The sequence below is a fragment of the Schistocerca serialis genome, chromosome 12 (genome assembly GCF_023864345.2).
Source record: "Schistocerca serialis cubense isolate TAMUIC-IGC-003099 chromosome 12, iqSchSeri2.2, whole genome shotgun sequence".
NCBI classification, from domain to species: domain Eukaryota; kingdom Metazoa; phylum Arthropoda; class Insecta; order Orthoptera; family Acrididae; genus Schistocerca; species Schistocerca serialis.
In genome coordinates this window covers 21050839-21077814 of record NC_064649.1, presented here as the reverse complement: position 1 = coordinate 21077814, position 26976 = coordinate 21050839, and the positions used below count along the sequence as shown (strand labels likewise).

Genomic DNA, 26976 nt, shown 5'->3' with positions numbered 1-26976 from the left:
TCAGGGTTCTGTGTACTGTTCGCACTCTTTCTGTGAAGTTCTCAACGTAACAGAAATTAGAGGCTTATTCTTCCTTATTAATGCAGAAAGATTATACACCTCTTCTTTGTTTGTTGTAGTTACATTATTCATTTTGCTGACTTTCAGGTGACAGTCCAGTATTACACTCTAGTCCTGAACTTAAGCTCCCTCGAAATATGATGCCATGTGACATCAAAGAACAAAGGTTCAGAAACTTCGTGATGTTTGTAGTTTGATGCAGCTCTCAATGCTAATCTGTCCTGCACAGGCCTCTCACCTTTAAATGTTTACTGAACCATGCATCAACTTGAACCTGCTAACCAAAATCAAACCTCACTTAACAGTTCTGTTTTACCCACACTTGCCTCCTTTAACAAATTAGTTATTTCTGAATGCCTCGGGATGTTCCTGTCAACCTCTTAACAAGTCACTCGACACCCCAGATCTCTGCATCTCCATTCTTCCACATTTTAAAAGCTTATGTTTTCTTGTCTGTATTATTTATCATCTAAGTTTAAATTCCCTGTGAGGCTACATTAAAGGCTACTTTGAAACCTTCTGACACCTAAATTTAATGTAATTGAATAGATAAAAAAATCTGCTCGCCAAGCAGCAGCAGCAGCAGCAGGAGTATACATGTATAAAGGTATTGAAATCTGCAAGCTTTTGGAGCCTGTGACTCTTCCTCCTGGCAGAAACGTTTGAACAGAAAGTAAAGGACCAGTGAGGGGTGGGAAATGGGGAGAGTTCAGAAAAGTCACCCGGAATCCCAGGTCGGGGGACGAAAAGTATTCGGAAGGCACGTGTGGTGAAACAGGCACAGAGTTTGCAACTCATGTTGTAGAGCATACTCTGCAACAGGATATTGTGTGTTGCCACTGTACACCCTCTGTCTGTGCCCTTACACTCCCACCAAGTTATCAGTTAGCATGAATGATCAGAGCCAAAGGATTTACACCGTAAACACACAATATCCAATTGCAGAGAATACTCGGAAACATGGCAGATGTGACCTCAGTGCCTGTTTCACCACACGTGTCTTCTGGATTTTTCCCTCAGGCAAGAGATTCTCAGAACTCCACAGTGGAGGCTAGCATTACATGTCCTTGGTTCTTGTCTCTCGCTGGCCTTCATTTACATAAATTTGATCTCAGCATTTCTGCCCAGTAAATATTTCTTTCTTCACTCCTGGTTAGTTTTCTATATCATTTGTTTTCTGATCTGCCTCTTCCCTTCCTCCCCCACCTCTACCACATACTACAGTGCACATTGCTTTCCACTCTTAACTTGTGCACTATGTTTTGTTAGTATTCTGTCTTGTTTATTAACCTACCTTCAACCTTTAAGCTCTCGGGTTTTCCAGTCTTGTCCAGTGCAGGCTCCAACAGTCAGTCTTCCCTTCTCATCCTGTCTTGATAAGTCTCCCCAGATCTGGTGTTACGCGTAATTTTCCTGGACTTTTCCTGTTATCTTAACTTCACCAGTCCTTTATCTGGAAGCCCCTCTTCATTTCCCTATGACCTTCTGCCAGGAAGAGGAGTCACTGGCTTAGAAAGCTAGCAAATTTCCATATATTTATATGTTTGTTCTTTCATGTCTTGCTCGGTAATTTTATCTGTACAGTTACATTAGATTTTCAAAAATTGATTATTTTCATCAACTCGTAATTTTGTATCTCATGTTAGTATATTTATCTTTTTGACAATAGCTTTTCTTGCCATTGCCAGCATTATTTTATCAATTTTATTTCCGCCAACATAAGATATTTTGCTGTCCAAGTAATAAAGCTCAGGGCCTACCTATTTCCTTCATTCTCTAATTTCATATTCAGATTCCTTCAGCATTGCCTATTTCGCACTTCAATGCCTTACCTTCATTTAATTTCTGTTGATGTTCAGATTATAATCTCTTTTTCAAGACACTATCTATTCACTTCATCTGATCTCCAATTTGCTTTGTCTTATCTGCCAGAATTATGCTGTCATTATCAAACATTAGTTGCAATTTTATTCTTCATGCACTTTTATAAATTTTCTAAATATCCCTTTGGTTTCCTTTACTGCTTGCTGTAAGTACATATTTAATAAGATGAGGGGTAGAAGCTATGATCATAGATATCATCTTTAGCTAATTTTGGCTTATTTTCTAAGAAACGTGTTGCTACATTTCTCCAGAACCGAAATTGAGCTTCTTAAGAGAACTCATGTTAGTATTTTGCCCAGAACCGAAATTGAGCTTCTTAAGATAACTCATATTAGTATTTTGTGACCAAGGCTTTGTAAACTAATGGAAATACTTTGCTTAAAATAAATTTGTGATGTTTCTGAGAGTAGAATGATAGGGCCATGCGTCAATCACAGCTGTTTCTTGGGTTCCATGTGCTTGCTCTTGGGTGTTCTGCAGACACAGCAAGTGCCCTGCTGAGCATTAGATTCCAAGGAGTGACAGGTTTTCAGGAGCATATGGCATGTTGTGTGAAAGGTGACAATTCCGCTCCGCCCCGCTGCCATCTGTCCATCAGAAAATTATTTTGATCAAAGTCAGGTACTATGGCATCACTTGCATTCAGGATGGGTGTGCCTATGTAGGTTACAAATTCTGATGAGTTTTAGGGGTCCCTGCCTGAGTCAGTAAAAACTGAACTCTTACAGGCTCACTTCATTGTCTGTCTCTTTTCTCCCTGTCCAACTTTTAAGAGGTTCCCCCATTTCTTTCCCCCGGATTGGGTAGAAGTATAAAGCTGAAATTAGACTGACTGACAAGACCCCTACTTCTCAGCAAAGACCGAGTGGGGTGGCACTGTGGTTAGCACACTGGACTTGCATTCTGGAGGGCAATGGTTCAAACCCATATTGAACCACCCTGATTTAGGTTTTCCATAAATTGTTTAAGGCAAATGTCGGTATGGTTCCTTCGAAAGGGTATGGCCAATTTCCTTCCTCATCCTTCCCTAATCACAGCTTGTGCTCCTTCTATGATGACCTCATTGTCGATGGGACATTAAACGCTTATCTCGTCCTCTTCTCAGCAAAATGTAGACATATGAAGCTGAAAATTGTCGCATACTAAGGTGTAAGCTTGTAAGATAATGCTATCAAAATATACAAAAACTGTAGAGGGGAGAAAAGAAAACAGGGGGAAGGCACTATTGATGTCATCTGCATTGGAGCATTCGTGGGATCAGTGGGGACGAATGAAAATATTTACCAGGCTGTGATTCAGACTCTGGATCTCCTGCTTACTAGGCAGTTGCATTAAGCACTAAGCCACTTGGACACACCACCTATCCAGGGTCCCTATCCATGTCTTCGCCCTCCATGTTCAATACTTTGAGATTCGCGCAGGAGACCAGACATAATTGTGCATCTGGCCTGAAGAAGTTGGATTCAGTTCCCATTGAGGGGAATCAATTATGTACATGTGTGGTGTCTGTACTTTCCGATACGTCATTTTATTATTTATTTCTCGTTCAGCTACAGGCAAAGCGTGATACACTTACAAACATCAACATAAAAATTTAAATTAACATTAACAATGATTTACAATAAAATTTTCAGGGTTTACAGCCACAAAAGTGCTTGGTCACTTATCACATGTATGTCCATCAGATTTCCTCCCTTAAGTCCGTGTACGTTGCACTCAACTATATGCTGCATGGTTTGACTCTCTCCGCACTCACAATTGGGGTCCTGGGAGAAACCCCACTTTTTCAGCAAATATCCGCACCGACCAACACCTGTCCGCAGACGATTTAGGGTTACCCACACTCTACGTTGGAGTTGGAAGCCTGGAACTCGTTGAGATGGGTCCTCAATAAGGAAACTGTTATTCACTTTGCTTTCCTGCCATTGCTGTTTCCACAGGTTATCGATATCAATCTGTTGTTTGAGTTCTTTCCAGAAGGGATTTCTTGACATCAATCTGTCAGGGGGAGGAGGTAGGTCCCTGAACTTTTCTTTGTACCTCTGGATTGCTCTTTCACGTCTAATCGAGGGTGGTTCGATATTGGCAAGGACGGGCAGCCAAGGTTTCGGGGTGGGTCTTACTGTTCCTGTTATGAGCCTCATTGTCTCGTTAAGTTGCACATCAATATATCTGACATGCCTACTGCGGGCCCAGACGGGTGCGCAATATTCCGCTACACTATACAGAAGTGCCAGTGCTGATGTGCGTAGAGTTTCAGTGGAACATCCCCAGGTTGTTCCTGCCAGTTTCATTATGATGTTGTTTCTTATTTTCATTTTTTGGGCGACTTCGTACAGGTGGCTCTTGTATGTGAGAGTGCGATCTAGCTTAACACCCAGATATTTTGGCGTTCTATCGTTTTTCAACAATTTACCTTTTATTTGCACTTTTAGCTCACGATTTGCATCTTTGTTACACAAGTGCATTATTGATGCCACGGATTTAGTCGGATTTACTTTGAGGTGCCAGTTGTCATAATATTGTTGTAGTCGTTCCAGATCCTTGTTTAAAATTTCTTCCAGTTCTTCGAAAGTGTTGGCGTGAGCCGCGATAGCGATGTCATCTGCATACATAAGAGAATGAGATTCCAGGTTTGGGATGTCCGCTATGTATAAATTGAAAAGGCATGGAGCCAGCACAGACCCTTGGGGGAGACCATTTTGTAGTGTCCTGTAGCTGCTTGTTTTCCCATTCAGAGATACCTTGAATCTCCTGTTTATCAACATATTTCTGACTAGATCTATGATCTTCTTGCATTTCACGACTTTTGACAGTTTATACAGTATCCCTTTTGTCCATACGGTGTCGTATGCTGAGGTGAGATCTAATAATACCATGCCCGTTTTCTTTTTGTTTTGGTAACCTCTTTCAATGAAAGTGGTTAGAGCGAGAACTTGGTCGCAACAATCTCTTCCTTTTCGAAAACCGCCTTGCTCTAGATTTTACTTTCTATTCTGCCTAGGATGACTCGTTCAAACAGCTTGTAAGTGGTGCACAATAAAGATATCGGTCTATAATCTTTAGCATTCTCTCCTGTTTTCCCTGGTTTCTGGATGGCTATGACTTGTGCGTTTTTCCATTGCTTTGGTAACCGGCTGGTATCTATGATATTAGAGAAAAGAGAAGACAGCCATGCTCTTCCCTTTGGCCCGAGGTTCTTCAAGAATTCTGGAAGAAGGCCGTCACAGCCAGCTGCTTTACCAGGTGACATTTTCTTTAGTGCTATATTTATCTCTTCTTGTGTTACCCAGTTCGCTAAACCTGCTTCCTCCTCGCTTGCATCTAGCTCTTCGTTCATCAGTTGGTGCAGTTCTTTTTTCTTCGAGGCGGAGGCATGGATTCTGGATGTTTGTAGTATAGAAGAGCATATATTGTTAGGGGTCATTTTATTATTGATGTTCCGTCCCTTGAATTGTGCTCCGCCAAGTTTCCTCAGTAGACTCCAGCTCTTCTGTGAGGAGTGCGTAAAGTCCATTTGTTCCATCCGCTTTTGCCATCTCTGTTTGCGTTCCTCGTCCATAGCTCTTATGAGCTGTTCTCCTAGTTCTGGATTCTCTGTTTTGTTATATTCATCGAGTAGTTGTTCGCACTCCTTTGTCCAGCATGGGATGTATTCTTTCCGCGCTCCTCTTGGTATTGAGTTATGTGCCGCTTTAATAATTAACTTCGTAAATCTGTCGTAATTTTCTGGAATTGGGGGAATTCTGTTTACATTATTTTCAATGGTATCTTTAAACTTAACCCAGTTGGCCTTCCTGAGGTTCCAGCGGGCTATAGGGGGGCTCTTTATTACTGGTATTTGGATCCCAAGGTCTATAATAACTGGTCTGTGTTGGCTCCGAGGAATACGGCTCAGTACAGTTCTCTTGGACGGAAGTGCTATTCCAGTTTCTCCAGATGAGACAAAACAAAGATCGGGCGTTGATGTTGTGCCCCACGCTCCTGAGCAGAAGGTGGGGGTATCTTTTGCATCGTATATTAATGTATAATTATTTATATCTGCCCAGTCTGCCAGCATGAGTCCTTCTTTGTCGCAAGACTGATAGCCCCATCTGGGGTGGTGGGAGTTAAAATCGCCAATTATGACTGCAGGGTGTTGTGGGTTAGGTAAAACAGGTTGTTCCCATTTTTCTGAAGGTGGCTTGTACACGTTATACACAGTCATATCGTTTAGTTTGATTCCTACGGCAAATTCGTGGTGCATAGTTTCCTCAATATTATCAACCAGTTCTTTCTTGATCAGTGTTGCAATACCGTGTTTATTATGGGCTTTATAGCCCACAATTTCATAGCCTGGTATTAGAAGTCTCGAGATATTTTCTTCTGATAGATGTGTTTCCTGCAAGGTCAGCACATCAATTTTTCTTCTGTTAGTAGCTTTGTGAGGATGTCTCCTTTTGTCCTCGTGTATCCTTCTATGTTAACTTGGCATATACGTATTCGTCCACGCACTTGGCTCCGGGGGGGAAACTGAGGCATTTGTCTCGCTCTCTTGCGTAACTTCGCCTGTGAGGGCCGGGAGGTATTACTACGTCCGGCCGCCGTTTGGTGGTGACATTTGCTTCTCGTGTCGCAGCTCGTTCTGAGCATTTCGATTTTCTTCTCGCAATGCGATCGTTGTGCGGCACGATACTGGGGGGGTAGGCCACGTCGATGCTGTCACCATCTACCCCGATACGTCATAAATAAGTGCTAGTGTTGATAACAGGCAAAAATTGTCGAATTTCCTGTTTCCTGGGCTGCAAGGGATAATAATAGTAATGTTCCCAAAGTTGATGATTAATTTTCTTGTTGGCTATTATTTAGCTAACTGTAGTTCGTGACTGTGACTGCGTGGGCTTGTTGGCCTTCTTTCCCATAGTCTGCAGTCTAGAATATTGCTTGTAATGGTGTTACTTAACACCTAAAATACTGTGAAATAAATTCGATGAGTTTTTTCAGAGGCATTTTCCATGTGTTCTTAGAAACCAACACAGTTAACTCTTCATGATAAATTTGGATAAGAAATTAGTTCATGGAGAAGAAATAGAGTTTTTCCGATGACACCATAATTCTGTCAGTGACAGGAAAGGACTTGAAAGAGCAGTTGAGAAGGGTAGACTGTGTCTTGAACGGAGGATATAAGATGAACATCAGTAAAAGTAAAACGAGGGTAATGTAGTCAGATTAAATTAGATGATGCTAAGGAAATTGGATTAGGAAGTGAGATGTTAAAAGTAGTAGCTGGATTTTGTTATTTAGGCAGCAGAAAACTGATGGCCAAAGGCATAGCCCATATCAATTCAGGCAGGCTAGGAAAAAATCTTATCATAGTCTCGGATGTTATATTGAATTTAGCATATGTTAAAATGAAGGACTGAGTAAGGAACATGTAGTTTCTTGTTTTCTCCAAAAAAATTCTGCTCAGAGATACAGACCTCCAAAGATAACACTGTGCTTACCATTTTGAAGATGCAAATTTTGGAAAAAAATTTAAAATGCTGTATCTCGGGAACAGTTCTAGATATTTTGTTTGTTTATTTTAAACATAGGCCTAATTGCTTTGTAATTACAAAGAAATCCTCCTTTGGACTTTTCTGTCAAAGTTCTTTTACTATAAAGTTCTGAACTTTCTTTATAATTTATGGAAACAATACTTTTTTAAAAATGCCAGTCCATAATTTTTTCCCCTTTTGATTAGTACCATATAGTTCTACATTCCCTGAAATGGAGAGCTTCCACTTTTAGGTTGAACAGGTTTTATAAACAACTGAAATTTTTCCCATACATCAAACCTGTTTTGTTACTTTATCATATAACAAGCTCATAAAAATCAAAACCTAGCCTTATTTAACATATCTTGGTTTTGAAAGGAGTGTAAGAGACTCACTTTTCAATCATTTTAAATGGTTCCAAAATGTATGTGAGTGGTCCAAAGACTTCAATGTTTCAGTTTATACAACTTCTGTGCACTCTGTTTTGTATGGAAATTAGCCAGTAAATGAACTAAAAACGTGTTCCATAGCTTCAGTATCTTCCTTTTATATAGAGTGATGCCTTCCTGTTGAATCAATAGGAACTGGAGCACTTACAATCTTCAAAACATTGTGAACAGAAAATGAGCACTGTCCTTCAGCTGGAAACCTATATCCAGCAGGAAACCTAAACCTGTATCCAGCAGCTGGTCCATGTGGTACCATAAAGTTACTACAGTTTCGTTTAACTCATAACTGGTATCTATAATCTCTGCAATCCACCAGTCAGTCATACATTCATGCCACAAACATCTCCCTTCTTAGAATGAGAATTTCACTCTGCAGCGGAGTGTGCGCTGATATGAAACTTCCTGGCAGATTAAAACTGTGTGCCCGACCGAGACTCGAACTCGGGACCTTTGCCTTTCGCGGGCAAGTGCTCTACCATCTGAGCTACCGAAGCACGACTCACGCCCGGTACTCAGAGCTTTACTTCTGCCAGTACCTCGTCTCCTACCTTCCAAACTTTACAGAAGCTCTCCTGCGAACCTTGCAGAACTAGCACTCCTGAAAGAAAGGATATTGCGGAGACATGGCTTAGCCACAGCCTGGGGGATGTTTCCAGAATGAGAATTCACTCTGCAGCGGAGTGTGCGCTGATATGAAACTTCCTGGCAGATTAAAACTGTGTTCCCGACCGAGACTCGAACTCGGGACCTTTGCCTTTCGCGGGCAAGTGCTCTACCATCTGAGCTACCGAAGCACGACTCACGCCCGGTACTCACAGCTTTACTTCTGCCAGTACCTCGTCTCCTACCTTCCAAACTTTACAGAAGCTCTCATTCTGGAAACATCCCCCAGGCTGTGGCTAAGCCATGTCTCCGCAATATCCTTTCTTTCAGGAGTGCTGGTTCTGCAAGGTTCGCAGGAGAGCTTCTGTAAAGTTTGGAAGGTAGGAGACGAGGTACTGGCAGAAGTAAAGCTGTGAGTACCGGGCGTGAGTCGTGCTTCGGTAGCTCAGATGGTAGAGCACTTGCCCGCGAAAGGCAAAGGTCCTGAGTTCGAGTCTCGGTCGGGCGCACAGTTTTAATCTGCCAGGAAGTTTCATATCAGCGCACACTCCGCTGCAGAGTGAAAGTCTCACTCTGGAAACATCCCCCAGGCTGTGGTTAAGCCATGTCTCCGCAGTATCCTTTCTTTCAGGAGTGCTAGTTCTGCAAGGTTCGCAGGAGAGCTTCAGTAAAGTTTGGAAGGTAGGAGACGAGGTACTGGCAGAAGTAAAGCTGTGAGTACCGGGCGTGAGTCGTGCTTCGGTAGCTCAGATGGTAGAGCACTTGCCCGCGAAAGGCAAAGGTCCCGAGTTCGAGTCTCGGTCGGGCACACAGTTTTAATCTGCCAGGAAGTTTCATCGCCCTTCTTAGGTTGTGAATCTGAATATTATCCTACTGTTTGAGGTGTTGGCCAAACGAACGAAATTTCTTTGTTGCTCTTTAAAGTGCGTACAATGTGAGTTATCCCATTATTCTGAGTCGAAAAATGTGTCTTCAGAATTCCTTTCACAATAGTAGTTTGTGTGGACCATTGTTGTTTTTTTTTTCCCCCCCCTCTGCTCACAGAATTCTTCGATTTCCTCTTCGGATAAAAGAATGAGGGCTGTGGATGTGTAAAATTTCAAGACTCTCGTAAAATCCTCAGCGTTCTGAATTGCAGCTGTATTGGTCTAGAAAGATTGTTTTGTAGCATGGTGCTTCAGCAGGCCTCCTACACCATCACAAGGCCCCTTCCCATGACCAGTAGCACTGTATACACAGTCAGTTGGCACAGGTGGTGTACTCAATTCAAACAGATGGTAATGATTTTAAAAATGACTAGGAGCAATAATGATAATCTTCTATGCCCCTGTTTGCAGTTGAAGAATTTTGCGCATTGCTAGTAAAGCATGTGCTGAGTCATGTCCTGTTTCATCACTTATAACTGCAACACTTGTGGTCTTGTTTTGAAAATGTCACTCCTGTAAAAACTGAAACGTGGTCATTATTCAATGATACCCTTGTACTTCTTGTGGGAGAATTACAGATCAGTTCTCAGCAAAATCAGTGATGCACTAAACATAGTTCTTCAGCCTGTACACACTCTTTCAGTTCTGCAATGTGTTGTTGCAATTTTTTCAGATGCTGGTGTGTTACTGCTTTCACTGTCCATTTACCAAGTCCATCAATGAAACTGTCAAAGGCAACAGTTTTCTTAATTAATTTTCCTCCTGTGTTGCTTATGTAATTTCTTCATAATTATCTGCTATGTCTTCCAGGCCAAGTGATTGTAAAGACAGTTCTCCCTCTCCAGGGCAGTCACCACATTCTTGAAGCAAACCAGTCTCTTGTTTTGTCACAGCATCCTTGAAACAAACCAGTCTCTTGCTTTGTCACAGACTACTAATGACTTCACACGCCCAACCAAGTTGTCATATGTCACATGGTGCAGTAAGTTCTTCAAAGTTACCACACAAAGTTCAAAATTCGTGCAGTACACACGTAAACAGACATTCCTAGGTGGGTGTGGAGCTACCCACTTAGGTCGTAGTGCATGAAATTTTGATTTTCCAATATGTGAAGTTGTATAGTTGCTCTTACACATTGCAAAAGTTTCTTTAATACTGCGAATCATGTACCTTTTCACTTTCACAACTTTTTGACCTTCACCTGTTACAGTTATAGTATCTCTTTTTGTTGGCACTCTGGTGAGAACAGTTCCATTTATCTTCCAGATGAAATGACTGCACTATCTGAACTTGTTGCTTCTACAGGATAACCATAATAGGGATCTGGTCTTCCAAAGACTCCTTTACAGACCTCACATTATTTGATTTGTCTACCATGTACTTTGATACTGATGGAACGTGGTTCAAAACTGTTTTCTTCAAAAACACCTCTGGAATGATAGTTAAAACTTGCAGCTTTTCACTATAGGATGCACAATATTCAACAGCTGAATTGCTGTTCATGAAAAAATTCCTGGTAAGAGGTGCAAGAGTGCTTTGGTTCGTTTTCTTCTGAAGATGGAATTTCTACTTCGAAGAGTGTGGTCAGTTTCACTGTAGTGTATTCATCTATAGCTTTAGTAATTTCTCTGCACTTTCTTGATTCATAGAGTTAAGACTCGACTTCACTGACCACGGTTTCTTAACAGGACTAACACCTACCTCTGTAGTTGACTGATTCAGGGTATTTAATTCTTCCTCTGTTGATGTAAAATCTGCATCATCTGCACCATGAGAGGCTTCACCTTGTTCAGATACTATCATTGTTATGTCAAAACATTTAGAACACAAAGTAGTTATGGGAAACATCTTTACTTTGAAACAGTCTTCAAATGAGAACACTAATTCCCAACCTGAACGAAGGGTTTCTTAATCACTCTTTTATGGCTATGCAAATAGTCAGCACACTTCATTCTCCTGTGGCCCCAGTCAGAAGAAATTTCAAACAGTCCTTTTCACAAAACACAGTGCAACTGTGTCAACTGGAAAATTCCTCATGGAAACACAGAACTCACTGCAGTCTAAGATTTCTTAGAAGCCTCTTCAGTAAACAAGTTAGCACTGAAAAACTAAAATACAGAAGCCTACCCTGAACAACCAGGACAAAGAAACTGACAAGTGAAAAGAAATAACTGCAACAAAGACAATAGAAATAAAAATTATAACAAAGAAATTAGTAAGAAACTGCTTCAGTGAAGACATACATTACCCTTGAAAACTAAAAAAATGATTTTTTTAAAAATAAAACCTGTCCAACTTCGTTCGGTATACACACACACACACACACACACACACACACACACACACACACACACACACACACTGTAAATTATAAAAAAATTAACGAGGCGACAGTAAAAGAACTTTGACTGTTATGTCCAGACAGAGGATACCATTGTAATCATAAAGCAATTACCTTTCAAATAAAAAGTCTAACAAACTATCTAGAACTGTTAAAGATGCAACAACATTTTTAAAAAATTTCTGAAATTTGCATCTTCAATATGGTGTTTGCAGTGTTGTCTTTGGAGGCCTGTATCTGGGGGCAGGAATTTTTTGAAGAAAACAAAAAACATGTGTTTCTTACTTCTGAATGTTAACAAATGCTAAATTCAATAACATCTGAGACTATGAAGGTAGCCCCCCCCCCATCTGAAGTGATATGGTCTATGCCCAAAGTACAGAGTATATAACATGTAAAGTGACAATGACGAGGAAAAGGTTTCTGAAAAAGGGGAATTTGTTAGATTACGTCAGCCAGTCTTTCCTAAAAATATTTTGAGTATAGCCTCGTGTGGAACTGAAATGTGGATTATTAACTGTCCAGGCAAGAAGAAATAGCTTTTGAAATGCGGTGCTGCAGAAGAATGCTAAAGATTAGACAGGAAGATCAAGTAACTTGTGAAGTGGTCCTGAATAGAATTGGGGAGAAAAGAAATTTGTAATGCATCCTGACTAGGACAAGGACTCAGTGGATAGGCCACATTCTGAGACAAGGGACTACCAGTTTAATAATGGAAGGAAATGTGGTTGGGGGGGGAGGGGGGGCAAATATAGAGGGAGACAAAGAGATACAGTAAGCAGATTCAGAAGGATATAGGCTGCAGTAGTTATTTGGAGATGGAGGCTTGCACTGGGTAGGGTAACATGGAGAGCTGCATCAAACTAGTCGTTGAGCTGAAGGCAACAGCAGCATATTAAGTAGTGTAGATGATTAAATTTGTATGTGATAAGGGGAATGAAGGGTTCGAAATTTAGTAGAGCGCTGTCCTCTCTGGCAACAGCAAGGACTGCTATAATTTGGCTGGGTATTGAGTGAAACTGAAGTTGGATTCTATGCTGCTTTAATCCTCTGGTTTGTAAACCTTCAGAGTTAATGAGATCAGGTGCACTGCAATGTTCATGGCACAATTTCGTCTGCACATCATCATTATTGTTAGGCAAACCAGAAAGGGAATACTGAAATAAAACAGCTTGTCATTGCATTTGAGATGAAAATAAGTAAAGAAGCAGTCACATTATTAAAATAATTTCAGTATAAATCTTCAGACCAAATTTGAGTCTGCTATTCATTACCATCGCTGGAGAGAGAAACATGGAATGTTCTGATGAGTGTTTCTTGCAGACGTTGTTTGTGTAACTGTTGCACAGTGTCTTCATCCTGACATTTCTGTATTGTCCACATATGTGACAAATTCCATGTTAAGGAATATTTGCATATCTTTCTGAAGGTTTGTTAGTTCGCTCTTTGTTAGTACTATACAATAGGTTTTCTAGAAATAGGTATTGCCTATCATTATTATCTGGGTTGTTATGGCTTAAGATGGTTTGACTTAAATCTTGCTCTATCAAGATGTCAGTAGAATAATGCGAGCGGCCATCTCTTGGTTATTCCAGCTGTCACATATATTGCACATGTCTGATCCACAGCATCCAACCATCCATTGGTTCTGTTGGAGTGTAAACTTATTGATACTTTCCCACTGTCAACATATATTTCATTTGTATTGTGCATTGTAAAGTTGAGAATCACAGCTCTGGCTTTAGTTTAGTTTCAAAGTGCCATTGGTGGTAAACCGTTTATCCAGCCGAGTCAGAGCTGTTGTAGTCGTTCGATTATAATATTCCTATTTGTCCCTTTAGTGGGAGTTATTTGTTTTGACTGTCTTCAGGATTATTTAGCTTTAGGTATGACCCAGCAACTGTTTGCCACAGTACAGTACGAAATTTAGGGTATAAAATGTCTGCTTAACTAAGGGCGTATATTTTGAGACCATAATTAGCAGGCTTATTTGAATGTACTGAACAAAACTTCTAAAAATTTGCAGCATTTCATAAATTGTAACAAATTCACTGACATTACAGTGAGCAATACCGTTATTTACAAGTTTTTGATGAAATTCACAAAGAGGTGCCAGTTCATCTGTAGATTTTCATTCAAGTCTCATTTCTATTATTGTCAAACCTAAGTGCTGTAAAAAAGAAAACAATTATTTGTAACTGAAAGGTATTTTTAAGTTAGTCATACCAGTGCCATTATATGCCCTCAGTTCACTGCAGTTTGCACGATTACCTTTCTTTATGCCAATTAAAGAGCATGAATTTCTTGTCCTGTGGTGTCTTTACAATCTCGAATAGTTGCTATCACTACTTTTGCTTCCAAACCATCTGTTGGTGTGAACTGTGATTCTGATATCTTTTATGTTTTCAGTGATAAACGCATCTAAATGTGGAAGTGCAGTCCCTTTTGGTCAAAGTAAAATTCTGGTGATGTTTCATCGCTTATTTTTCCTGCATTTAGCAGCTGACTAATCCAGATAATTTCATTGTCTTTTTCAATATAAAATGTGTAATTACCTACAGTAACATCACATGCAGCCTTCTCCTGACTATCATCTCCCTCATTCAACTGTTCTGATTCACTGTTGTGGTCGTCAGCTTCAGTAATTTCCTCATCCATACCAAAATTGTCACTGGGTTCATCACATGTCAAATCTCTTTCCGAAATGTCCACAAGTATTCGTAGAATCTCTTCACGATTCCGTACAATATCACTTTCCGAATGTACTGATACAACAGCCATTTTGCAAATAAGAATAAGCATTGAAAAAATGTGTAACAAACCGTTAACAAACAAAACTTAACAAATACTTACACGATAAGGCATGTGGCGACAATCATGCCACTGCAGCTTAACTGAAGTTAATGATGGTGTTGCATATGAACAATGGCCAGGTCTGGTTTCAAACGTCACACAAACTCCACCTATGATGAAGATAGAGTACTAGTTTCCATGGAAGCTGACTACTAACACCAAACAAGGGCCACTCAGAAAAAATTTGCAGTGGATGTGCTGCGGGGCGCACCCACCGGAGGATTAACTCCATGCCAGAGAACATCAGTTGTATTCGCTACCAAAGGGTGGTATGCTAGTGTGTTGGCAACTTGAGAGCAGGTGTGTTCAGTGGGTGAGACATCTGAGAACTAGCTGACTAGGACAGCAGTCAACACCCTCTGTATCAAAGCAGGTCAGGGCAGCACTGGCAACACGCAGAGTTTTATTATCTTTTGAAAGATGACATTGTGGACACTTTGAAGGTAGAGCACAGCTACAGTGTAGCCCTCTTCAAATATATGAAAACAGATAGCATATTCCATCCTCCTCCTCCTCCCCCCCCCCCCCCCCCCCAAGTAAGATAAAAAATATTGACAAAGCTGATGATACAATTTTATTCCTTACCCTCAAGAAATCATTATTGTGCCCACATTGGACATTCTTTGCAACCGCTGCACTAAGTGGAAAGTCCCCTTGCAGTTGGAACATTGGTTGTTGGTGGCAATTCCTGAAATAGTCTCATTAGGCCTGTAACTAAATAATTTTGTACAAGACATTTTCAGTATGTTTCATATTGGCATATATAGGATACTTGAAAAATATTAAGTTACAAGATGATGATGTGTTGAACCAAATGCCATTTTCTTCGCCTACAAAATCGAGGCAAAGGTACGTACCAAAAACAAACTTCTGAAGATATCGGAAAACAGTGGTGTCCGCTGATAGTTAGGTTTAGAATGCCAGCCTCAAATTTCGATCAAAATCATTTGTCATTCTCATGTTCTGTTTCCCACAAATTTGAAAAAAATATAGTTTTGAGAAAAACACATTTAAAGTTTTGTAGTAAAGTGAAACATTCCTTTCTAATCAGCAGTTCCTGAATCATATAGCAGCCCTTCCAGATCTGAAAGGATGTTCCCCCTCCATCTTCTTCATGGCCGTGGTTGGTCAGCGGGCCTCATTGGCAGCTTCAGTCATCTGCTGCTCTGCTAGCTCAATGGACTTTCCTTCCGTTTTGTGCAGAAGTTGTAACTGGCTGCGTATTAGGCCATCATTGAAATTGCATGCTGCCGCATTGGCCTCGATGTAAATTCCCCCTGCCCCCCTCCCCCCCCCCCCTTTCTGTGAATGGTTTACACACACACTTTTGACATATTACCTTGCAGTTCAGTGACGGAGATTCTGGTGAACGTGGGATGAAGTAAAGATCGCAGAGAACTTCTTAGGCCAAAAAGTCTTTTTTTTTTTTTTTCTTTTTCTTTTTTTTTTTTTTTTTTTTTTTTCCCCAAACAGGTTAACCCCCTTAACACATCAGAAATGTAACAGCTGCTGTCCAAATTACAGGCTCTATGTTACCTTCAAAATATTGTCAACTTGACTTCAAGATCTGGATGCCTTTCAAGGAATAGTACAGCAGAGACCCACTAAGCCAAACCCCAGTAATCCGAATGTTCGGTTAATCCAAAAATGGAAAAATATAAGTCTAAGTAATGAAAACTGTGTGGTAAACTGCTGCACATACACACTATTTTTATTTACACAGTACAGTAAAAATGTATTAGAAAAATTTGCAAGAAAACATTAGGTTTAAACAATGCAAAACAATGAAAGCAAAGCTGTCAAACTAACTAAAATACAGTGGACATTTTATCCCTACATTTTAAATGGCAAAAACATTTTTTTTTTTTTTTTTTTTTTTGCGTGATGAAGACAGTCTGTTATGTGACGCATAGTTGCGCCATTGTCTCGTAAACATGAAATCAGCTAGTGTAGCAGTGGGCTGTTGCTCCAAATAATGTAGCGCGAGGTCAGGGGCTTCTGCTGCTTCACTGTGTGGCACCAGCTCTTCGTTGTCGCTTTCAGGCTCATTGTCACTTCTGTCACAGCAGTCCACTTCTTCGTGGTCGTGAGTCACAGCAGCAACTAAATCAGTGTCAGTAAGGGTCTCCACACATGCCCCATCTGCTGCCATCCATTCATCTATGCCCCCTTCACTAGCTTCTTCACATCCAGGAATTGTCTGTCTCGTTTGCAGTAGATTTTCCTCTTCATTTTCAACTAGGTTGTCCTGAGATTAAAGATATGTTCTCAGTTTTCTCCACGATTTTCTGAGTATTTTCTGAAATATTCTGCCATGCCTCAGCGGACCAATAATAAATATCCTTCACATAGGTCTTTATTTTGTCCACTAAAGGAATGCTATCATCTTGGAACAGCATTTGTAAAAATTGTTTTCTGTAAATCAGTTTTAATGTTTGCAGTACGCCCTGGTCAATCGGCTGTAGAAGTGGTGTAACATCAGTGGAAAAAACTTCGCCACAATTTCTCCATGACATAATTCCTCTGTGCTGGGGTCAGATGGCGCGTTATCAGTCAAAAGGATTGCACGGGGAGACAAATGATTTTCCTTAGAAAACTGTCGAACAGAGGGAACAAACTGACCGTGAAACCATTTGTTGAACAATGTACCATCCATCCATGCTTTTGTCTGGTTGCGATAATATACGGACAGGGATTTCATGTTGCAGTTTTTAAAAGCTCTGGGTCTAGCAGATTTGCCAGTCAGCATTAAAGGCAGCTTGTGGTTACCAGCAGCGTTGCTGCATGCTAATAAAGTTACACAATCTTTGCACATTTTAAAACCAGGAGCGTGGTCTTCTGCTTTTGATGCCAGGATTTTTGTTGGCAATGCCCTAAAATAAAGACCAGGCTCGTCAGCATTATAAGTTTCTTGGGTAGAATACTTTCCCTCTTATTATTTCAAACTTGCCCAAGTATTCCTTCGCTGAATGACGGTCAGAAGAAAGCTTCGCTCCAGTAATTGTTAGCTGACGGATTCCATGACATTTTTTGAATCTGTCCCACCAACCCGTACTCGCACTAAAAGACTAATCACCATTCATTAACCTGTTCAGGTAGACAGCCTCCTCCTGAACCAGTGCTCCACTCCAAGGAGCTCCCCTTTCTCTTTCCTGCGTAAATCAAAGGAAACGAGCTTCATCCACTTTATCGTACTAGGACAGTTTCAAAGTCTGCCGGATTTCAAGTGTTTCTCCCAAAGACATTGCATAGGACTGTTCAAGCTTCACTCACTTCTTCCTCTAATCACAAATGGTTGATTTACCAACACCCAGTTCCATTGCCAGTTTAGGTACATTCTCTCCATTGTCCATCCGCTTCAAAGCATTCAGTTTTTCTTTGAGAGTTAATGTTGTATGTTTCCATTTACTCATGACAAAAATACATACACCACTACACCTGAACGAATGCAGTACAACTGTTACGCGTGCCAGTGAATGATAACCAACGCAATAAAGTGCTTTGCGAGACAACTGTCAGTGCACTGACCTCAGACACTACGAAGGTCTCAACAATGCACGACAACAAGGCCAGGGAGTGAGAGTGAGCCTTTGTTGCCATGGTGTACCTACTTATCTGATTGGTAAACTTTATTCTAGAAACTCATCACCGTAATTGCGGCTAATCCGAACAAATCGGTAATCCGAATAGGGTCTGGTCCCAGTTAGTTCAGATTAATGGGACGCTACCGTATACTGTTGTTTTTGTTGTTGTTGTTGTGGAATATTTTCATTTCCCCTCCATTGCAGGTATTGAATAAACTCTCACTTCTAACTCCTTTAATTTTCTATTCTTGCTCCCAGTCATATCAAGAAAAAATTTCCCACATGCTCAGAACGAGTGGAGCAGTTGTGAGGAGTTATGAAAAAGAAATCAGGATATATAGAGAGAAATTTGTTTATTTTTGAAGTCTCTAGTTCATGCATTTTTATATTAATTCAGTGTTGAATTAATATCCTCAAGATGGCAGCCACTAGCAGCAGCACATTTTCCTAGACCATCTCTGAAGCTTTGAACAGCTCATTTACACTTATTGTGGCAGTATGACATTCACTTCAATAATCTGGCCCCTTAGCTCTGGCAGCATAACATTTAAACAACTTTTCTTTCAGACACCCCCAAAGGAAGAAATCCAAATGTTAAAATCTGGTGACTGTGCAGGCCACCCAACATCACCCCTCAAAGAGACCAGACGTCCCAGTAACATTTTTCTCAAAATATTAAATGAAATTGGGCTGTGTGAGCTGTAGCACCATCCTCTTAGAACCACAAGTTCCTTAATGGCAAACATAACTTCTGGAATTAAGTTGTGCCTTCTTTCTCAAAGAAGTATGGGGCTATCACGTCAGATTGTGATCAGGTGCACCACGACATTAAAGAAATGTAACAGTCTTTAGTGATGATTTGGGGGTTATTTAGAGGAAAGTGATAGTTGTTGCTACTGAAGAAAATTGCCTCCAAAGGGGCACTTTGCTCACAAAGATTTCAGAGGTTGGCTTAGTCCGTAGGGCTTCATTCTTGAACCTTTATTATTTTTGGGGGAAGGAAATTCAAATCGAAATGCAGGATCCTCCTCAAACAGCTGTCTGAAATACCCAACACAATAGCATGTGAGTAGAACATCTCTGCTATTGCTCAACTGCTGCTCCCACCAGCTGCGCATTTTCTGATGTTACAATGGATCTGTGTCAGCCATGTGTACATTTTCTTAGAGTGCTATCAGTTTCTTCCAACTGCTGAACCCAGGGCCAATTGTGACGAAGAAAAGACGCACTATGAAGGAATTATCAGAATAGGATGGAAATCATTAGATGTGACATACATGTGCAGACAAACAAATGATTATAATTTCAGAAAAAAATTGATGATACTGTATATTAAAGACAAAGATCTTCACAAATTGGGCAAGTCAGTAATGCGTTGGGCCTCCTCTGGCCCTTATCCAAGCAGTTATTCAGCTTGGCATAGATTGATAAGAGTTGTTAATGTCACCCTTAGGGATATTTTGCCAGTTCTGTCCAAAGGGTGCGTTACATTGTTTAAATTCCGAGCTGGTTGGAGAACCCTGCCCATAATGATTCAAACGTCCCCAGTTGGGGAGAGATCCAGCAACCTTGCTGGCCAAGGTAAGGTTTGACATGCACTAAGACGTGCTGTAGAAACTCTCACCATGTTTGTGTGTGCATTGTCTTGCTGAAGAGTAAGCCCATGATGGCTACCCATGAAATGCAACAAAACGGGGTCATAAAATATTGTCAGCGTATTGCAGTGTTGTAAGGATGCTATGAAATGAAATTGCACTCCGGACCACCACTCCTGTTTTTCAGGCCATATATGGTGGAAGACAGTCAAGTTGGTACCCCACCACTGTCCAGGGCAGCTCCAGACATGTCTCCAGTCTGGAATCTCATTGACTGAAGTAGACTTGTTATCAGTGATGAGTCCTTCAAATTGACCCCTATGATCAGTGAAGACATGTCTGGAGATGCCCCAAACAGTGGTGGGGAAGCAACTTGTCTTCCACCATATGGCCTGAAAAAACAGGAGTGGTGGTCTGGGGTATCATTTCTTTTCATAGCAGGACCCCTTTGGTCATCATCTTGGCACCCTTGCAGCACAGTGGTATGTCAGTGATATTGTACACCCTGCTTTGTTGCCCTCCATGGCAAGTCATCCTGGGCTTACATTTCAGCAATATGGTCACAACCTATTAACGAGAGTTTCTACTGCTTGTCTTTGTGCTTGCCAAACCGCAGCTTGGCAAACAAGATCGCCGGATCTCTTTCCAACTGTGAATTTTTAGAGCATAATGGCAGGGCTCTCCAACCATCTCAAGATTTTGATGACCCAACACACCTATTGGACAGAATCTGGCATCATCTCTTTGGAGTACATCCACCAACTGTCAATCAGTGCTAAGCTGAATAACTGCTCGTGTAAGGGTCTGGATGTGGACCATTACATTGTTGACTTACTCAATTTGTGAAGCCATTTCTCTTGAATAAATCATTAAATTTTTCTGGAACTGTAATCATTATTTGGACTGTACATATACTTCACATCTACTGATTCCTTCGTGGTGTGGTCTTTTAATTTAATTATTATTAGGAATGGTAGTGTTTCTCAGAATGTTGAACTGTTTCCAAAAAGCTCTTTGCATTGCAATCAAACCTTGCCCATTTCCAAAATGCGCATGCATGGCAATGTCCCAGTGTGCTCTGGTCCAAACCAAGTGGGCTACTGACATGGGTCAGTGACAGAAGAAAGGACCACGAGCAATGCCCCCCTTCCTGTCTGAGCAGATGTACCTTGAAACTGCTTAGTCATCTCTGCCCCACCCTGTATTTTGTTGGTTCCTTACCGTTTCCTATGGCAACTGATCAACTAACGATTTTTGCACTAGCACATTTTGAATAGCATGAAGCTTTTGGATATGTTAGTTACCTCTAACAGTAAGTTTGTCACTGTAACAGGTTTTTGCTATGACCTGTATTTAGGATGAACTGGATCCAGATTTTGCAGTGGTAAGTTTTCTCTTCATAATTATGGGACAGCTTGCTGAGTGAGAGGAAGAAAAGATAAGTTAACTTGTTGCTTATTAGCTTATTTGTTAGTTCCATGCTGCTTATAGGTAATTGTTCATGTATATCCATTTAATGACTATGCGGACTTACACACTGAAGCAGATAATTCAGTTTATTTTATTCCATTTAACTTTAGATCAATCAAAGAAAACTTGCTAAAATATGCATAACTTTTTAAAAAAGAAAATCTGATTAATAATTTTGTGGTGCTGGTTATAAAATGTAAGAATTTTTCATATTACAGATCATCGTGAAAGAAAGAGGAAGGTATCAGTTACAACGTTGTCCTCTGTATGCAAACAGTTTTTTTGTACTTAAGAATTCATTTTAGTTAATAAAAATTACCTCAGCCAGGTGATCTAAATTTTGTATGAAAAATATATGGTACTTTCAGTTACATTCATATACCACAATTATGTAAATGTAGAATACTGTCATTTAGAATAGTTTATGGTTTTCCATTTGTGGTCTTTTGAAAACCTGTCCTTTTTTAGGTACAGTTATAAACTACTTTGGACATGGTAAGGTATGGTGTACGCTGTTTAAATCCGTGCTTAATGATGCACAGTGCTGTAAGCACCTTTTCTGTATTTGTTCATTGGATTATGAGGTATGGTAAGAGAGTAATGGAATTTTTTGTTTTCCTCACAGAATCTTTTTTTATGCATCAACTTTTTTTAGAGTTCATGGTTTTGGTAAATATCAAAATACTGTGTTTAATATTCCACATTTTCTGAATTGTGAAATACGTTTTCAGTGCATTCCTCAGGGAATAGGTCTATGTCATCCAAATATGTACGTACACATCTGTATAAGTTGGGATTTCTATGTAGAAGTGAATATAGGTAATACAAAATAAATACCGAGCATGGATTTTGAGAACTAACCCCTTTGGTGGATGTTCGTCTATGAAAATATGAGGGTGGTCTGCAAAGTTCTTAGCCTGGTAGTAAAAATGACAACATATACTTTCAAAGTAGTTCTATTTTTCAACATAATTCCTCTAATTTCAATACATTTCATCCGTGGTATCCCAGTGCCGTTATCCCCTCTTTGTAGTATTCCTCCAGAAGTGCTGCAGAGTACCCATCCACAGCCTCAATGGCTTCTCGATTCAACAAAAAGCACTGACCATCATGGAATTTCTTGTTTTGAGAATAGATGGAAGTCTAAGAAAACAAATCTGGCAAACAGCGTGGGTGTTCCAGCACTTCATAGTGCATATCCCTCAATTTCCCCATTTCCAAGTCAACTTTGTGGGGAGGTGCATTGTCCTGATGGAAAATGATTTTGTTTTTCCTTCTTTAGCCTAGGTCTGTTTTCATGAACACTTGAGAGTAGTATCCACCAGTTATGATTTTATCTTTTGAAGATTGTCGGTCAACAAAATTCCTTTAATATCCCTAACCAGACGCCTTTATATTTTCTGCCGATAGCACTATCCTTGTCTTAAATGGAACTGGCTCCTGTCCCCTACACTGACTGCTGCTTGCATTCAGACATGTAGTGATGAGTCCATATTCCAATACTGTCACATATCAATACAAATAGTCAGTCCCATTCTTCTTAAAACACACCAAGCAATACTTAGAAAGTGTTGTGGGAATGCATTCGTGATCTGCAGTGAGCACATGAGGCACACTTGTTGCCCAAAGCTTTCTCTCATTCAATTCCTGGTGCAACATGTGATGAACACATTCCTTTGATATCCCCTGAGGAATAGCAGTTTGACACACCTTTATGTGTCAGATCTTCCAACATAACATCATGCAATTTGTTGATTTGTGGTTTGCATTGCACTTCTTGAATGTCCTTTGCATTGATCACCTTGGACGCTTTCTTGGCCACCCGTGGTGAAAATTGTAGGTGAATAACCACCGTACACGTGCAAGCTGTAAGCGCATTTCGGTCAGTGTTAAGCATGCTTTTATGAAGATTTTAATCACTTGTATGATAAGTGACTTTCTTATTCCTTTTTCCACCGCCACACACACAACTGCTCAAATGACTGCTTATAGGCAGCTGCTGCCTAGAATGACTTGCAATTTTATGTGGTATATGTGTACCAATATAAGGGGAAAATCACGTGCGCCCCTATGGCTCCGGCAGTTAGAATAGGCCCAAGATATTCCTGCCTGTTGTAAGATGCAAGTAAAAGGAGTCTCACTTTTCGGCCCTATGAGTTCAGGTCCCATTCTATGATTTGACCTGCCACTTTCAAAATTCTACAGAAGTATGGGCCATATGGAGGAGGGCACCTTACATGTTGCATGAGTTATCCATAGTGCCCTTAGGTTCGATCTCCCGAATCTCTTGTCATGGCTTTGCATCTCCACCTGCGATTCAACTGCTCAAGCGAGGACACTTTCCGGGGTATGTCATCTTCTTCCGTTGTCTCCTGTCCTCTTTCACCCCCATGACAATATTTGATTTCTGTGCGCCCAATATCCAGTACGGTAGCCAGTCCTTTGTAGTGGGGCCTTCATGAATCCATTTGGTAGTAGCCCCCCCGACAACACAGGGATCACACTGCTGATGCCTGAGCTGTAAACTCCCCATGTATGCCAAGGTGCATGTCTTCCTGGGCACTCATGCCAGTTGGCCTTTGCTGTGTCTGGATGGCACCTGTGTGGACAGCCCCTGATCAGAGTGGGTGGCAATGAAGCGGAGTAAGTCATCTCTTGTTCGTGACCGTACGTCACCAGCAGTCTCTAAGAAGGGCAAGATCGTATACTATGCTTACAGGTATGACCCTAAATCGTTTCGCTCCCTCGCTACACCTTGGGAGGAACATAGGGTTACAAAACAGAGAGAGCCATATTCGCTTCGGTTTTTAGTCTGTTGCAGAACTGATGTGGACTCCTTTCTACCTACGAAGCCACAATTTTTTATTGAACACCTTGAGGATAAGCTTGGAGCGTTGTCCAAGATGCAAAACGGCGAGTCTTGATTCAGACAGCATCCCCAGCCCAATCCCGAGTGTTACTCACCTGTGACAAGCTGGGTGTTTCTGTCATTTCCCATAAAAGCCTCAACATGGTCCAGGGGCCTATTTTCCATCGCGATCTCCTCTTGGAGTCTGACGACGAGCTCTGGACCAACTTAGAACGGCAGGGTGTTCATTTCATCCGGCGTGTTTACTGGGGGGGGGGGGGGGGGGGGGGACAAAAACAGGGTTGCTACCTGTGCCTTCATCTTGGCCTTTGAGGGTGATTCATTGCCTGAAAGGGTCAAGGTGATGGTTTACCACTGTGACGTTACACCGTACGTACCTTTACCTATGCGGTATTTCAAGTTCTGGAAATTTGGGCACGTCTTCCTGCTGCACTTCCAGTGCCACATGTTGAGACTTCGGATGTCCACTGCATCCAGATACTCTGTGTGCGTCTCCTCCCACTTGCATCGGCTGTGGAGAGCACCACTCCCCTTGCTCGCCAGACTGCCCGTACTCCAAAAGGAGCAGATCATCATGGAGTACAAGACCCTGGACTGATTGACTAACACAGAGGCTAAATGTAAATTTGAAAGATTACACCCCATTTGGTGGACATTGACATATACTGCAGCTATGTCACCAAACTACAGTCTCCTCCAGCTCCTCTTGTGTGGAAGGGGTCCCTTGGGACCCTCTCTCCCAAGGTCTCCACTAATGCCCTGGCAGACACTCACCAGTGGCTCAAGGAGCCAAAAGCTGCTGGACGAAGAGCTTCACGGTCTTCCTCCGTACCTGAAGCTGCTCCATAAAAATCTTCCCAGCAAGCCCCTAAAGAGAAGTAAGAGAGCAAGAAAACTAAGTAGTAGTCTGCTAAGAAACAGGATGTTCTGGTGGCCCCAACACCACCACTCGCTATCAGTTATGCATCTGAGGATGCAGTGGAGATCTTAGTGTCCCCTGTGGACCTGGATCTCACTGATGCTTCATCCACCATAGAAATGGCTACAAATACTCAGTCGGTGGCAGCAGGCAACCCTGAGGCATAACCTGCCTCCTTGCACATTTCATGCCTTTCCAGCCACACGATATCATCATCCTCCAGTGGAATATAGACAGTTTTTTCCATCACCTTGCTGAGGTACAGCAACTCTTAAGCTGTACACCTGCTTTCTGCATTGCCCTTCAGGAAACCTAGTTCCCAGAAATGCAGACACCCACCCTCTACGGCTATAGGGGACATTACAAGAACCATAGTGACTATAATAGTGTCAGGTGGAGTTTGTGTCGGTCTTGAACTTGGTGTACAGTGCTTGAACTCGGTATGCAATGAACCTGTCCCCCTTCAAACCCCTCTTGATGCTGTGGCTGTCAGGATAAGGACGATGCAAGAAAAAACTGTGTGCAACGTATATCCTCCTCCAGTACCCCTGCAGGCATTGGCTACACTGATTGATCAACTTCCTAAACCTTTCCTACTTCCGGGAGATTGTAACACCCGTAACCCCTTGTAGGGTGGCACCGTGCTTACTACCAAAGCTGAGATGTCGAAAATTTACTGTCACAACGTGACCTCTGCCTCTTACATACAGGTGCTGCTACACATTTCAGTGTGGCTCATGGCACGTATTTGGCCATTGCTCTCTCAGTTTGCAGTCCTGGCCTTCTCCTGTCTATCCACTGGAGAGCACATGACGACCTTTGTGGTAGTGACCACTTCCCCACCTTCCTGTCACTGCCCTGGTGTCAGGCCCACAGACGACTGCCCAAATGGGCTTTAAACTAGGCAGACTGGGACACTTTCACCTCTGCTGTAACCGTTGAATTTCCCCCACATGGTAACATCGATGTGGTGATTGAGCAGGTGACTAGCACAATTGTTTCTGCAGCAGAAAATGTGATCCTTGCTCTTTAGGACGACCCCAGTGAAAGACAGTCCCTTGGTGGTCGCTGGAAGTCGCTGAGACGATTAAAGAGCGCCGGTGAGCTCTACAGCGGCATAAGCAGCACTCTTCCCTGGAGCACGTCGTAACCTTTAAACGGTTCCGTGCCCGCGTACACCAGCTTACCAAAAGACGGAAACAGGAGTGTTGGGAGAGATACATGTCAACCATTGGGTGCCATACATCACCTTTCCAAGTCTGGGCAAAGATCAAACGAGTTTTTGGGTCCCAAACCCTGGTGTTAACATAAATGGCGTATTATCTACCTACGCAAACGCGATTGCTGAGCGCTTTGTTGAGCATTATGCTCACACCTCTGCATCGGAGAATTACCCCAAGACTTTCGGACTCTCAAACGGCGGATGGAAGGGAAAGTCTCCTCTTTCGCTGCAGGCCACAGTGAACTGTAGAATGCCCAATTTACAGAGTGGGAGCTTCTCAGTGCCCTTGCACACTGCCCCGACACACCTCCTGGGCCAGATCGGATCCACAGTCAGACGATTAAACATCTTTCGTCTGACTACAAGCACCATCTCCTCGTGATCTTCAGCCAGATCTGGTGCGATGGCGTCTTTCCATCACACTGGCAGAAGAGAACCATCATACCACTGCTCAAACCTGGCAGAAGTCTACTTGATGTAGATAGCTATCAGCCCATCAGCCTCACCAACATTCTTTGTAAGCTGTTGGAACATGGGGTGTGTCGGCAGTTTGCAATCCAAACAGCCTTTTCCAGACTCGAACACCTTGTTGCCATTTTTTTATTTACAAAAAGTGTATGACACCACCTGGCGACATCATATCCTTGCCACATTATACGAGTGGGGTTTCCGAGGCCCGCTCCTG

At 41.7% G+C, this 26976-nt stretch overlaps 2 protein-coding genes across 4 annotated transcripts in view; one reads left to right on the top strand and one right to left on the bottom strand.

The window, feature by feature from the left end:
* LOC126428298 (carbonic anhydrase 1-like) overlaps positions 1-1439 on the bottom strand; it is a 217305-nt gene extending 215866 nt beyond the window's left edge. For both annotated transcript variants that reach the window (XM_050090220.1, XM_050090221.1), the window contains exon 1: positions 1355-1439. The gene's annotated coding sequence lies outside the window, so the exon portion shown is untranslated. The remainder of the gene's footprint in view (positions 1-1354) is intronic.
* Positions 1-26976, top strand: part of LOC126428297 (F-box only protein 28) — a 92870-nt gene that overhangs the window by 8892 nt on the left and 57002 nt on the right. The window lies entirely within an intron of this gene.